Source organism: Lactuca saligna, chromosome 4 (assembly GCF_052625555.1).
Source record: "Lactuca saligna cultivar CGN05327 chromosome 4, ASM5262555v1, whole genome shotgun sequence".
NCBI lineage: Eukaryota > Viridiplantae > Streptophyta > Magnoliopsida > Asterales > Asteraceae > Lactuca > Lactuca saligna.
Window position 1 is genome coordinate 209,813,241 of NC_136420.1, and position 9,798 is coordinate 209,823,038.

The window sequence follows — 9,798 nt, forward strand, 5'->3', positions numbered from 1 at the left end:
TATGTAGTCAAGGTTTTAGATATTCTTTTGACAATAAGAATGGATCTATTTCTACTTTTAAAAATGGTTTATTTTATTTTGAAGCTTTACCTTGTGATGGCATGTATGAAACTGTGATGGTTCTAGATAATATAGGTAATAGTGTTTTACAAATTAATTCGTCTAAAGGTTTAGACAAAGCATGCTTATGGCGTTGTTGTCTTGGACATCTCAACAAGAAACGCATTGCCCAACTCCAAAAAGATGGAGCGTTGGAATCATTTGACTTAAGGTCAGATGATGTGTGCGAGCCTTTTTTATTTGAAAAGATGACAAAATCACCATTACTCATACACACATATGTGTGTGGTCCCTTCAGATCCACCATAAGGGATGCAAATCGATTCTATGTAACTTCTACGGATGACTATAGTAGATATCCTATGTCTACTTGATCAAGCATAAGTCAGAAACCTTTGAAAATTTCAAAGAGTTCAAACAAGAAGTCGAGAATCAATTGGGCAGGAAGATCAAGATGCTCAGATCTAATAGAGGTGGTGTGTATCTTAGTATCGAGTTCCACGAATATCTCAAGGAATGTGTAATATTTTCACAATTGACACCTCCTAGGACACCACAACTTAATGGTGTGTCCGAGAGGCGTCATCGAACCTTGTTAGACATGGTTCGTTCCATGATGAATCGAGCTTCACGTCCAATATCTTTCTGGGGGTATGCCTTAGAGACTGTCGCCCACATTCTTTATCTTGTCCCAACAAAGAAGGTTGCCAAAACAGCTCACAAGATGTGGACTAGGAACGTTCCCTCATTGGAGCATATCAAGGTTTGGGGTTGTGAAGCATTCATTAGACGAGAGACTCACAACAAGCTTGAACTTTGTAATGAGAGATGTATTTTCATCGGATATCTACAAAATTCCTATGGATATTTGTTCTGGAGATCTAGTGATAGCGTGGTCTTCGTAGCATGAAGGGGGCCTTTCGTGAAAGAGAACTCATATGCAAAAAGGATAGTGGGAGTACTATTGATCTTGAAGAAATTCAAGAGTCAAACGATGAAGGAATCTCTAATACTAGCGATCAAACTAATGAAGAAATTCATGTTGAACCAATTAATGAGTCATTACCTCTTAGGCATTCCAGTAGAGTTAGCGTTTCGCATGTGTTGTATGGTTTCCATATAACGACATAAAGTGATACGTTTATCAGTGATAACACACTGGTAAATTTGGATGAACATGATAATTACAAGGAAGCAATGGCGGGCCCTGAGGCTGCCAATTGGAAAGAGGCAGTGGACAGCGAGATCAAGTCCATGTATGACAACCAAGTTTGGAATTTGGTTGACAATGTACCAGGTCGCAAGACAGTTGGGTGCAAATGGATATTCAAGAAGAAGACCAAAATGAATGGAAAGGTGCACACTTTCAAGGCTCGACTGTTTACGAAGGGCTTTACTCAAACCCCAGGGGTTGAATATGATGAGACATTCTCACCAGTAGCTAAGATAAAATCTATTAGGGTATGTTAGCCATCGTTGCGTTTCATGACTATGAAATTTAGAAGATAGATGTCAAAACCGCTTTCCTTAATGGAGATTTAGTTAAGGATATTTACATGAGTCAGCCATAGGATTTTATGGATGCTAAGTACCCCAATAGAATTTGTAAGCATGAGAAATGAATCTATGGATTGAAACAAGCTTCTCGCAGATGGTGTCGAGAAAGTTATAGAGTTTGGCTTCTCTAGAAGTGAAGAGGAATCATGTGTATATATCAAAGCTAGTGGGAGTATAGTCACCTTCCTAGTAATGTATGTTGATGACATACTACTCATACGAAAAGACATTCCACCTTTGCAAGAGGTCAAGTCTTGGCTTGGAAAGTATTTCACTATGAAGGATCTAGTAAAGGCTGCTTATATTATGGGAATAAGGATTTTGAGAAACAGTAGTAAAAGACTAATTGGACTTAATCAAAGTACATATTTGGATAAAGTGTTAAAGCATTTTAGTATGGAAAATTCCAAGAATGGTGAGCTGCCTATCCAAAGTAATACCAAACTGAGTAAGACTCGGAGTCTAAATACTGATGCAGAAATAGCATAAATGAGTCGAGTTCTATATGTTTCCACCATTGGATCGATCATGTATGCTACGATATGTACTCGCCCTGACGTGGCTTTTGCTATAAGCATGGTTAGTTGATATTTGGGAAATCCCGCTAGAGCTCATTGGATAGTGGTCAAGAATATTCTTAAGTATCTGCGAAGAACTAAGGACTGGCTCCTTGTGCTTGGTGGTAGTGATGACTTAAGAGTTACTTGGTATAGTGACGCCATGAAATGTCCCCGAAATAATGACATAAAAAATTTCATATTTAGATTAATTACGTTAATACACAACATCTCCATAAAACCAAGGTAATCAAGATTTAGCAAAACTTCATTAAATCAGAGTAATTCACAGAAAGCTTAAACATGTGGTGTGTGCTCTGCAATCATCTCGAGCTCTTCCATTTGAAAACTGAAGCACCTAATGTTGGATTAATGTCTAAGTCCATAACTATAATTGGTAAGACTTAACCCGACCCGGCATGGTCCATTTAGGTTGCATGGCATCATGCATTTGGATAGACTGTAATGAGAGAAATAAGACACTTATGGTTATTAATATATTATAAGTTCTAGTATATTAATATTAAGAATAATAATATTATTTAATTAGTATTGATCAAGAATTAATCTAGGATTAAATAAGTGATCAAAAGAAGACTAATTAAATATATGGGTTGATTGTGTAAATCATCCATACTTATATAGTGGGCTAATGCTCCATGGATTATCTAGTTGGACTAAAACCCATATGATGCTCCATGGATGCTCCATGGGGTTTTGTACCCATGGATCATGGAAATGAAAGGCCATTTCAATTAGGGTTTACATGGTGTAACCCTAATTATATATGCATCTTATTCTTGACCAAAATCGGCACTAGTGTGTGTAAAAGAAGGGCTAGCCGATTTCATGAGTTGTGGATTTCTCTCAAGTTATTTCAAGTGTATTTGGTGTTGTGTGAACCATTTGAGGTGTCACACTTGAGTCACTAGGAAATCAAGCTTCATGAAGACTTTCTACATCAAAGAGGTATGTATTCTATCTTGTTATATTCAATGTTATTATGCTAGTTAGGATGAATACCTTGGATGTTCATATTTGCATGTATAATAGAGAAAACATAGATCGAAGGTATTTAGGGTTTCATGTACACTTAGGAGTGTTAGAATGCTCAAAACCCAACAGTGGTATTAGAGACTAGGCTTGTTTTCTTGTTATACTTGCAAAACTGCTTAAAAAATCGAAGGTGTTTGTTGTCTGATCGTCAGACTCGGTGTGTCCATCAGGTGACTCGGCGAGTCCATGCCTAAAAAGTGATCAAATCGATCCAACTTGCCGAGTTGGTTAATGCACTCGATGAGTTGGACCCCCAAACAGCATAAATTCGACTTTTTTTGCTGGAATTGGACTAGGAACATTACCCTAAGATGTTTTTGGACTTATAAACTTGTTTTTGATGTGGTAATGCTCATGCTAATCCAATTTCAAAGATAATTATCAATAGATTCATGTTTTGTATTAGTTTAAGGTGTAGACTAATTACATGAAAAAGTTTGATTTGAATTATCTTGTTCTTATGAGTTGCTTAGATTAATAAGGAATTATGTGAAATTGTTGTTTTCAATCCAAATTAATCTAAGAGTTGATTTTAAAATGTGTTTTTGTAACTTGTCCTCAAGTTATATGAAAAGTCACATTTAAGTTTCATAAAACTCATAAAAGTTGGCAATGGTTACAAAAAATGAAGAGTATTGTACTTAAGTTATGGAGGTTCAAGAGTCACTTCATTAAGTAATAAATATGTAACCTTAATTAATTCCATAAGTTACAAAATAAAGAAAAAGTTACATTCTTTAAATAACTTAAAGTCTTCCATAACTTGTCCTCAAGTTATGGAACTTGAAGAGATTTTTAATTAAAACTACTTAAACACATAAGTTATGGAATTAATTAGTTTTAAATAGTTTCAAAGCTTGCCCTCAAGTTTTCGAATTTGAAAATTTTTCTCTTATGAATACTTTAATTCCAAGTTAGCCCTTAGAATTTTAAAAGTTAAAGTTCAACCCTTATACTTTATAGTATTATAAGTTAATAATATTTATATATGTGTATAAGAGTAAAGTCAGTCTTACCGTTAGTAGGCCTCATTCTCGAAGCCGGTCTATAAGGGGGGTATAAGGTTACTGCCTATAAAATGGCAGTTTAATGGGTGTCCACTCCCACCCACCGCTTCCTTGACAGGACTAGAATTCTCCCTTCATTAAAAGTATTAAAGATAAATACTAAGTAACTAAACTTTTAATAAATACCCAATCTTAGTTACTTAGGAAAGTATGAATAAGATGCTAATCTATGAAATTACACTTTGCATTTTGTTTAAGTTGGTTAGTGGAGCGTGTGTGGTTAACCGACACACTAACTCGTATTTAACAAGGTAGGCAAAGGGTAACTTAGTGTTTATCATAGTATCGATGGAGTGTGTGTGATTAACCGGCACATCGATTGAGGGGTAAACACTTAAGGGTACAAAGTAATTTGCAGGGTTACTTCACACCTTGTTTTGTGATCCTCGGCATCCCAGTCACAAAACCTGAAGGGCACACTCGAGATTGAAACATGCCATTGAACAGTTCAATGAATCTCAAAAGATCTAGGAGTTTCAAATCCAATTAAAACCTAATAATACATTTCGTTTATCTTGGTGGAAATTTGTGAATCGTCATTCACCTACCTTCAAATATTTTATAGCTTGGATTACGGCATCCCTCTTCTAACTTATAAAATAGTTTGTTGGGTCCTAGCCTTAAGAGTTCATATTGGGTGTCTTATTAAGGACTTTAAATCAACTATCTTGAATATCTCCCAAAAGGAAGTTATGTTTTGACATTTATGATCTTCCCAAATCTCTTGAAACAAGCTTTCCTAAATGAAGATGATGTCCCATGGAAATCATACTTCTTTCACCTCCTCCAATTATTCTCCCTAACCCACAAGTACTTGAAAAGTTTAAGGTCACTCAAGCCCTATTATCAAGGAAAGGTCTATGTGTTATCACATCTTGGAGATGTAGTCACATATTCACAAGCTGGAAGAGTTGGGTGTCAAAGTCTTAAGAAAATTAATGGCTCAATCACTTTCTAGGTAACATAATGAGCTCCTTTGGGACTCCTGTGAAACAGACTATGACAAGAGCCTTAATGATCTTATCTATTTGCTAATATCAACCTCCTAGAACTTTTTGGACATTGATAATGAAGACATGGGATATCTAGTAAAGCTCACGCTTCCTAGTGAAAAGGGATCGGCCATAGTCAACTCGGTTGACAAAATGTTAAAGAGAAATGCTAAGTCTGAGATAGTACCATTACCTAAACGTCCATATGTTAAATTGCCAAAGGAAGGGGCATTGCTTGCGAAGCTGCCAAATTTTACCTAAGAATGTTAAAGTCAATAAATTTGACTCTACTTCGGATAAAGTCCACTATCTAACTCTGCTAAGTTTCTATTCTGAGATTTTTGATACATGATGTGACTGGGTCACATGGTGATGTTTTAAGAATCAAAGAAAAGTAAAGAAACTTAAAGAAAGAATATGTTGAATCTGATCGCGTAGATGGTTTTTTATCGCATAGTTTGTAGATTGGATTCTTGAGCTACTTCTTAGGAGTTATGAGATATTGCTTAGGAATAGATAACAACAAGTTTTCATATGGATTGTAAGGATAAGTTTTTCCGAAAAGTTTTAAAATAAAAGGAAAATTTCTGATTTATTTATTTTAAAAATATCCTTACAATGACATCTGTGAAATTTTTTGTTGCTTATAAGATTACGTTAATAGCAAGAGTGGAAAATATGAAATTGATTCTTTCATTTGTGGTAATGTCTAAATTTACCAAATAAGGAAATATTCTGATCAACGAAGTTTCAATGGGACCGGAACTTGGAATCATGAAAGTTGTATAGCATGATGAATGAGAACTTTCAAGTATTGGAAAATTAAGACTGGTTACTTGTTCACATGGATGTATGAGTCGTGTAAAGGACTAAGGGATCGAGTACACATTCTTGTGCACTGGTCAAGTCCACCACAAAAGACCGATAAGATTATTCATCATAATTTACTAAAGCTCAGTAAATATGGTTATACTTACAAGCTTAAGTGTAATCCTGAGACATTGGAAAAGGTTCCAATGTAAGGCAGAGCGAATAAGAAGAATCAAATTAGGCAGAAGGATAAAAGTTTCTCAAATCTGAAAAGATGGGAGAGTACTTTAGTATCAGTTTGTATGATCATCTTAATGATTTAGAGACCTTATCACAATTTATCCTCTAAGTGCATTCTGATAGCTAAGAAGAGGAGTTATGAATTGTTGAAGTGGTTAAATCAAGAAGATGATTCATACTTCGTTCCAAAAACAATTCTTAGAGTCATACTCCAAGATTGTAACTTGAGTGACATGTCTTAAAGAAGGTTTAAAACACTTTGTCAAATGTAAAAGTAAAAGTTTTCTACTCTTGTACATTTGAAATTGGTAAGTTGTGATGTTTTGGATAAAACAAATACCAACTAAGGTCAATTGTGTGAAGTGTTTCTCTTTATTAGAATCCACACTATCTCTTGGATGTTTGACAAGGGAGTCTTATATGTCAAGAGGACAGTGGGAGTCTTAAAGGTCTTGAAAGTCTCAAGAACTGATCAAGAATAAAACCTGAAGTTCTTCACTAGTATACGAATTAAGGTTTATAACCTATCTTGTTAACATATTCTGTGACTATTCTAGTTAAAGTTTTCTTTGCATATGAGTTCTTAGAGTTCTCAATTGGTTGCACAACAACTTGGAAGCATTGACAGGCCCTTGAGCTGCTAGGTGGCAAGAAATTAAGATTGAGTTCAGTCCATATGAGCTTCGATATGTCATTATCCTTGTCTTGTGACTATGGTTTGACAACTCACATGGATAAGAACACATACACTATTAAATCTAAGTGTCATAAGGTTTCTCTCCGATTCATGAAAATGATGGTGAGGAAACACTTTCACTAAGTAGATTTTAGCTAGATAGCAATTGTGATATTTGCATTCTCAAAGTCGTTAGTGGAGCGTGAGTGGTTAACCGGCACACTAACATGGACTTGTGAGAAGTGGCAAAGGTTTAAACAATTGATACTATGATTACGTCATCCCTTTTCATAGTTCTGAAATTGTTTAGACACACCTATGAGCTATCTAAGATAAGGTGTATGATATTGATAAAGTTTTATCAAAGCAATCTACTATCAGAAATCTGAACTTTGGTAAGAAAGTCAATAAAGTATTGATTTCTAGAAGTCCAGCTAATTTTTGGATACATGTCAAAGCTAGTGAGAGCATACGTGTTATGCTAATAATCATCATGTTAGTGGGAGCATGATAATTATTATAAGTATTGCAAGTTAGCAATGTTAATTATAGAAAACAAAAAGTTTCAATTGGGAAAAAGTTGTTTTGCTATAATTAAGGGAGAGGAAATTATACTTCATCTCAAATTTATAAGCTTAGACCGTGAGGTTTTAATCATTTAGTCAAGGATATATATTATATATATATATATATATATATATATATATATATATATATATATATATATATATGTGTGTGAATTTCATGTTGGAATGGCTCAACATAAGGAAATTCTGTATATGGGTCCATTATTTGCGTTCTAAAATTCGATTATGATTACGACATTGCTTTTCATAATCTGAATTATGAGAACTTGGAAAATTGAAATGGAAATAGTATAGCAAAAGACTGGTTTAGTCTTTATGTGAGACATCATGAATCGTGTCTCATATGCTTCGGATATAGGATCGATTACATGTGCTATATTCATCCTTTCTAAAAATTTCTAAATGCGTGGGGCATTAAGAAGGGAAATGGTTTAGAACTGGATATGACTAAAAGGATTAAACAATTGTTGAGGACAATCTAAGGTTTACCAATGATTGGTTGCTCAAGGACAGTTGGAAATATAGTGATAATTTTGGAAGGACCATATTGACATAATCTGTAAGGAGGCAACTCTTGTTCAGAAGTGACAGTCAAAATGGAATATGGAAATGTTTCAAAGGTAGAAATTATTCAATCTGTGTAAGATTAGGAAACTTAATGCAAGAAGGATGTTTCCAAGGAGTTGATCTCCTTTGGAATACTCTGTAATGATTGTTTCCAAGTCTTTGTGAATTTGTGCATAATCATAACAAGAGGATCAATGCATATAAGTTTAGAATCTAACAGATTGTAGTAAATGGCATGAATTTGGAATTCTTGCATTTGTAGTAAGAAACTGGGACGGTGAAAAGAGGATCATTGGAGTTATGTTCAGTTGATCTATTTCACAAAGTAAAGATCATAGACAAACATAGTATGTATACTTGGTGTGTGGCATGACTAGAGTTTAGAAAACATAGTGTACATGCTTGGAGCATGGGACAACTATTGTTTTAAATTCAAGAATAAAGTTGATAGTTGAAACAGTATACAATGAATAATGTATAATCATATGGTGATAAATAAAAGGTGTTTTATTTATGTTCATAGTTTTTGATACCATATTGGATTCAATTATTCTTGTGTTTCATTTTGCATGTTTTGACTTCCAGAATAAACTAGGTTATTCTTCCGAAATGACTAAGTTATTCAAACCATCCACAGTCGATCATATGTTGGAAGTAGATATGAATTAAGATTGTCATGGGTTGGCTTGTAGAGGTCTAAGGTGTTGGACAAAGGGCTACAACACTCATGAGTGCTCATAAGTTCTGAGTATTGGATTCAACCCGCGCTCATTGGAATCACTTCATGGATTTTATCACGAGTGATCATGAGACGATAATATCTTATATTCTTCAAACCTAGAGATATGAGTTGTTACTATGAGTTGATAGCACATTGATTGCACGAAAACGCATTGGTAACTCGATGTTATGAAACGTGTCTTTGTGCATGATTCAACAAGTAGTAGAACAAGCCATATGAATCGAAGTTTATCCATTCCTTTTACCTTCGGGATAAAAGCGATATCTGTGGGCACCTCGGTGATTTGATGATGACAAATGGAAGTGCTCGGCCGGGCCAGGACTGATTTGATTTGTTCAATTAGTCAATCGTCATAAATCGGAAATCAGGAAACAACAAATAGACAGAGAGAATGATTATAATCCATGTCTCAGTCCATATGATATCTAGAATGGAGGAATATATGATCCCTTATCTAATGGACAAGTCATTGACAAAGGTCAGAGTTCATCTACAAGGTCAGAGTTCGACAGAAGCTTTTGAGAGCTACGATTTCCAGTCGGTTCTTGAAGTCATACACAATAATAGTTGTAGACTTATCCAAGTGGGAGACTGTTGGATTAATGTCTATATCCATAACTATAATTGGTAAGACTTGACCCGACCCGGCATGGTCCATTTAGGTTGCATGGCATCATGCATTTGGATAGACTATAATGAGAGAAATAAGACACTTATGGTTATTAATATATTATAAGTTCTAGTATATTAATAATAAGAATAATAAGATTATTTAATTAGTATTGATCAAGAATTAATCTAGGATTAAATAAGTGATCAAAAGAAGACTAATTAAATATATGGGTTGATTGTGTAAATCACCCATACTTATATAGTGGACTAATGCT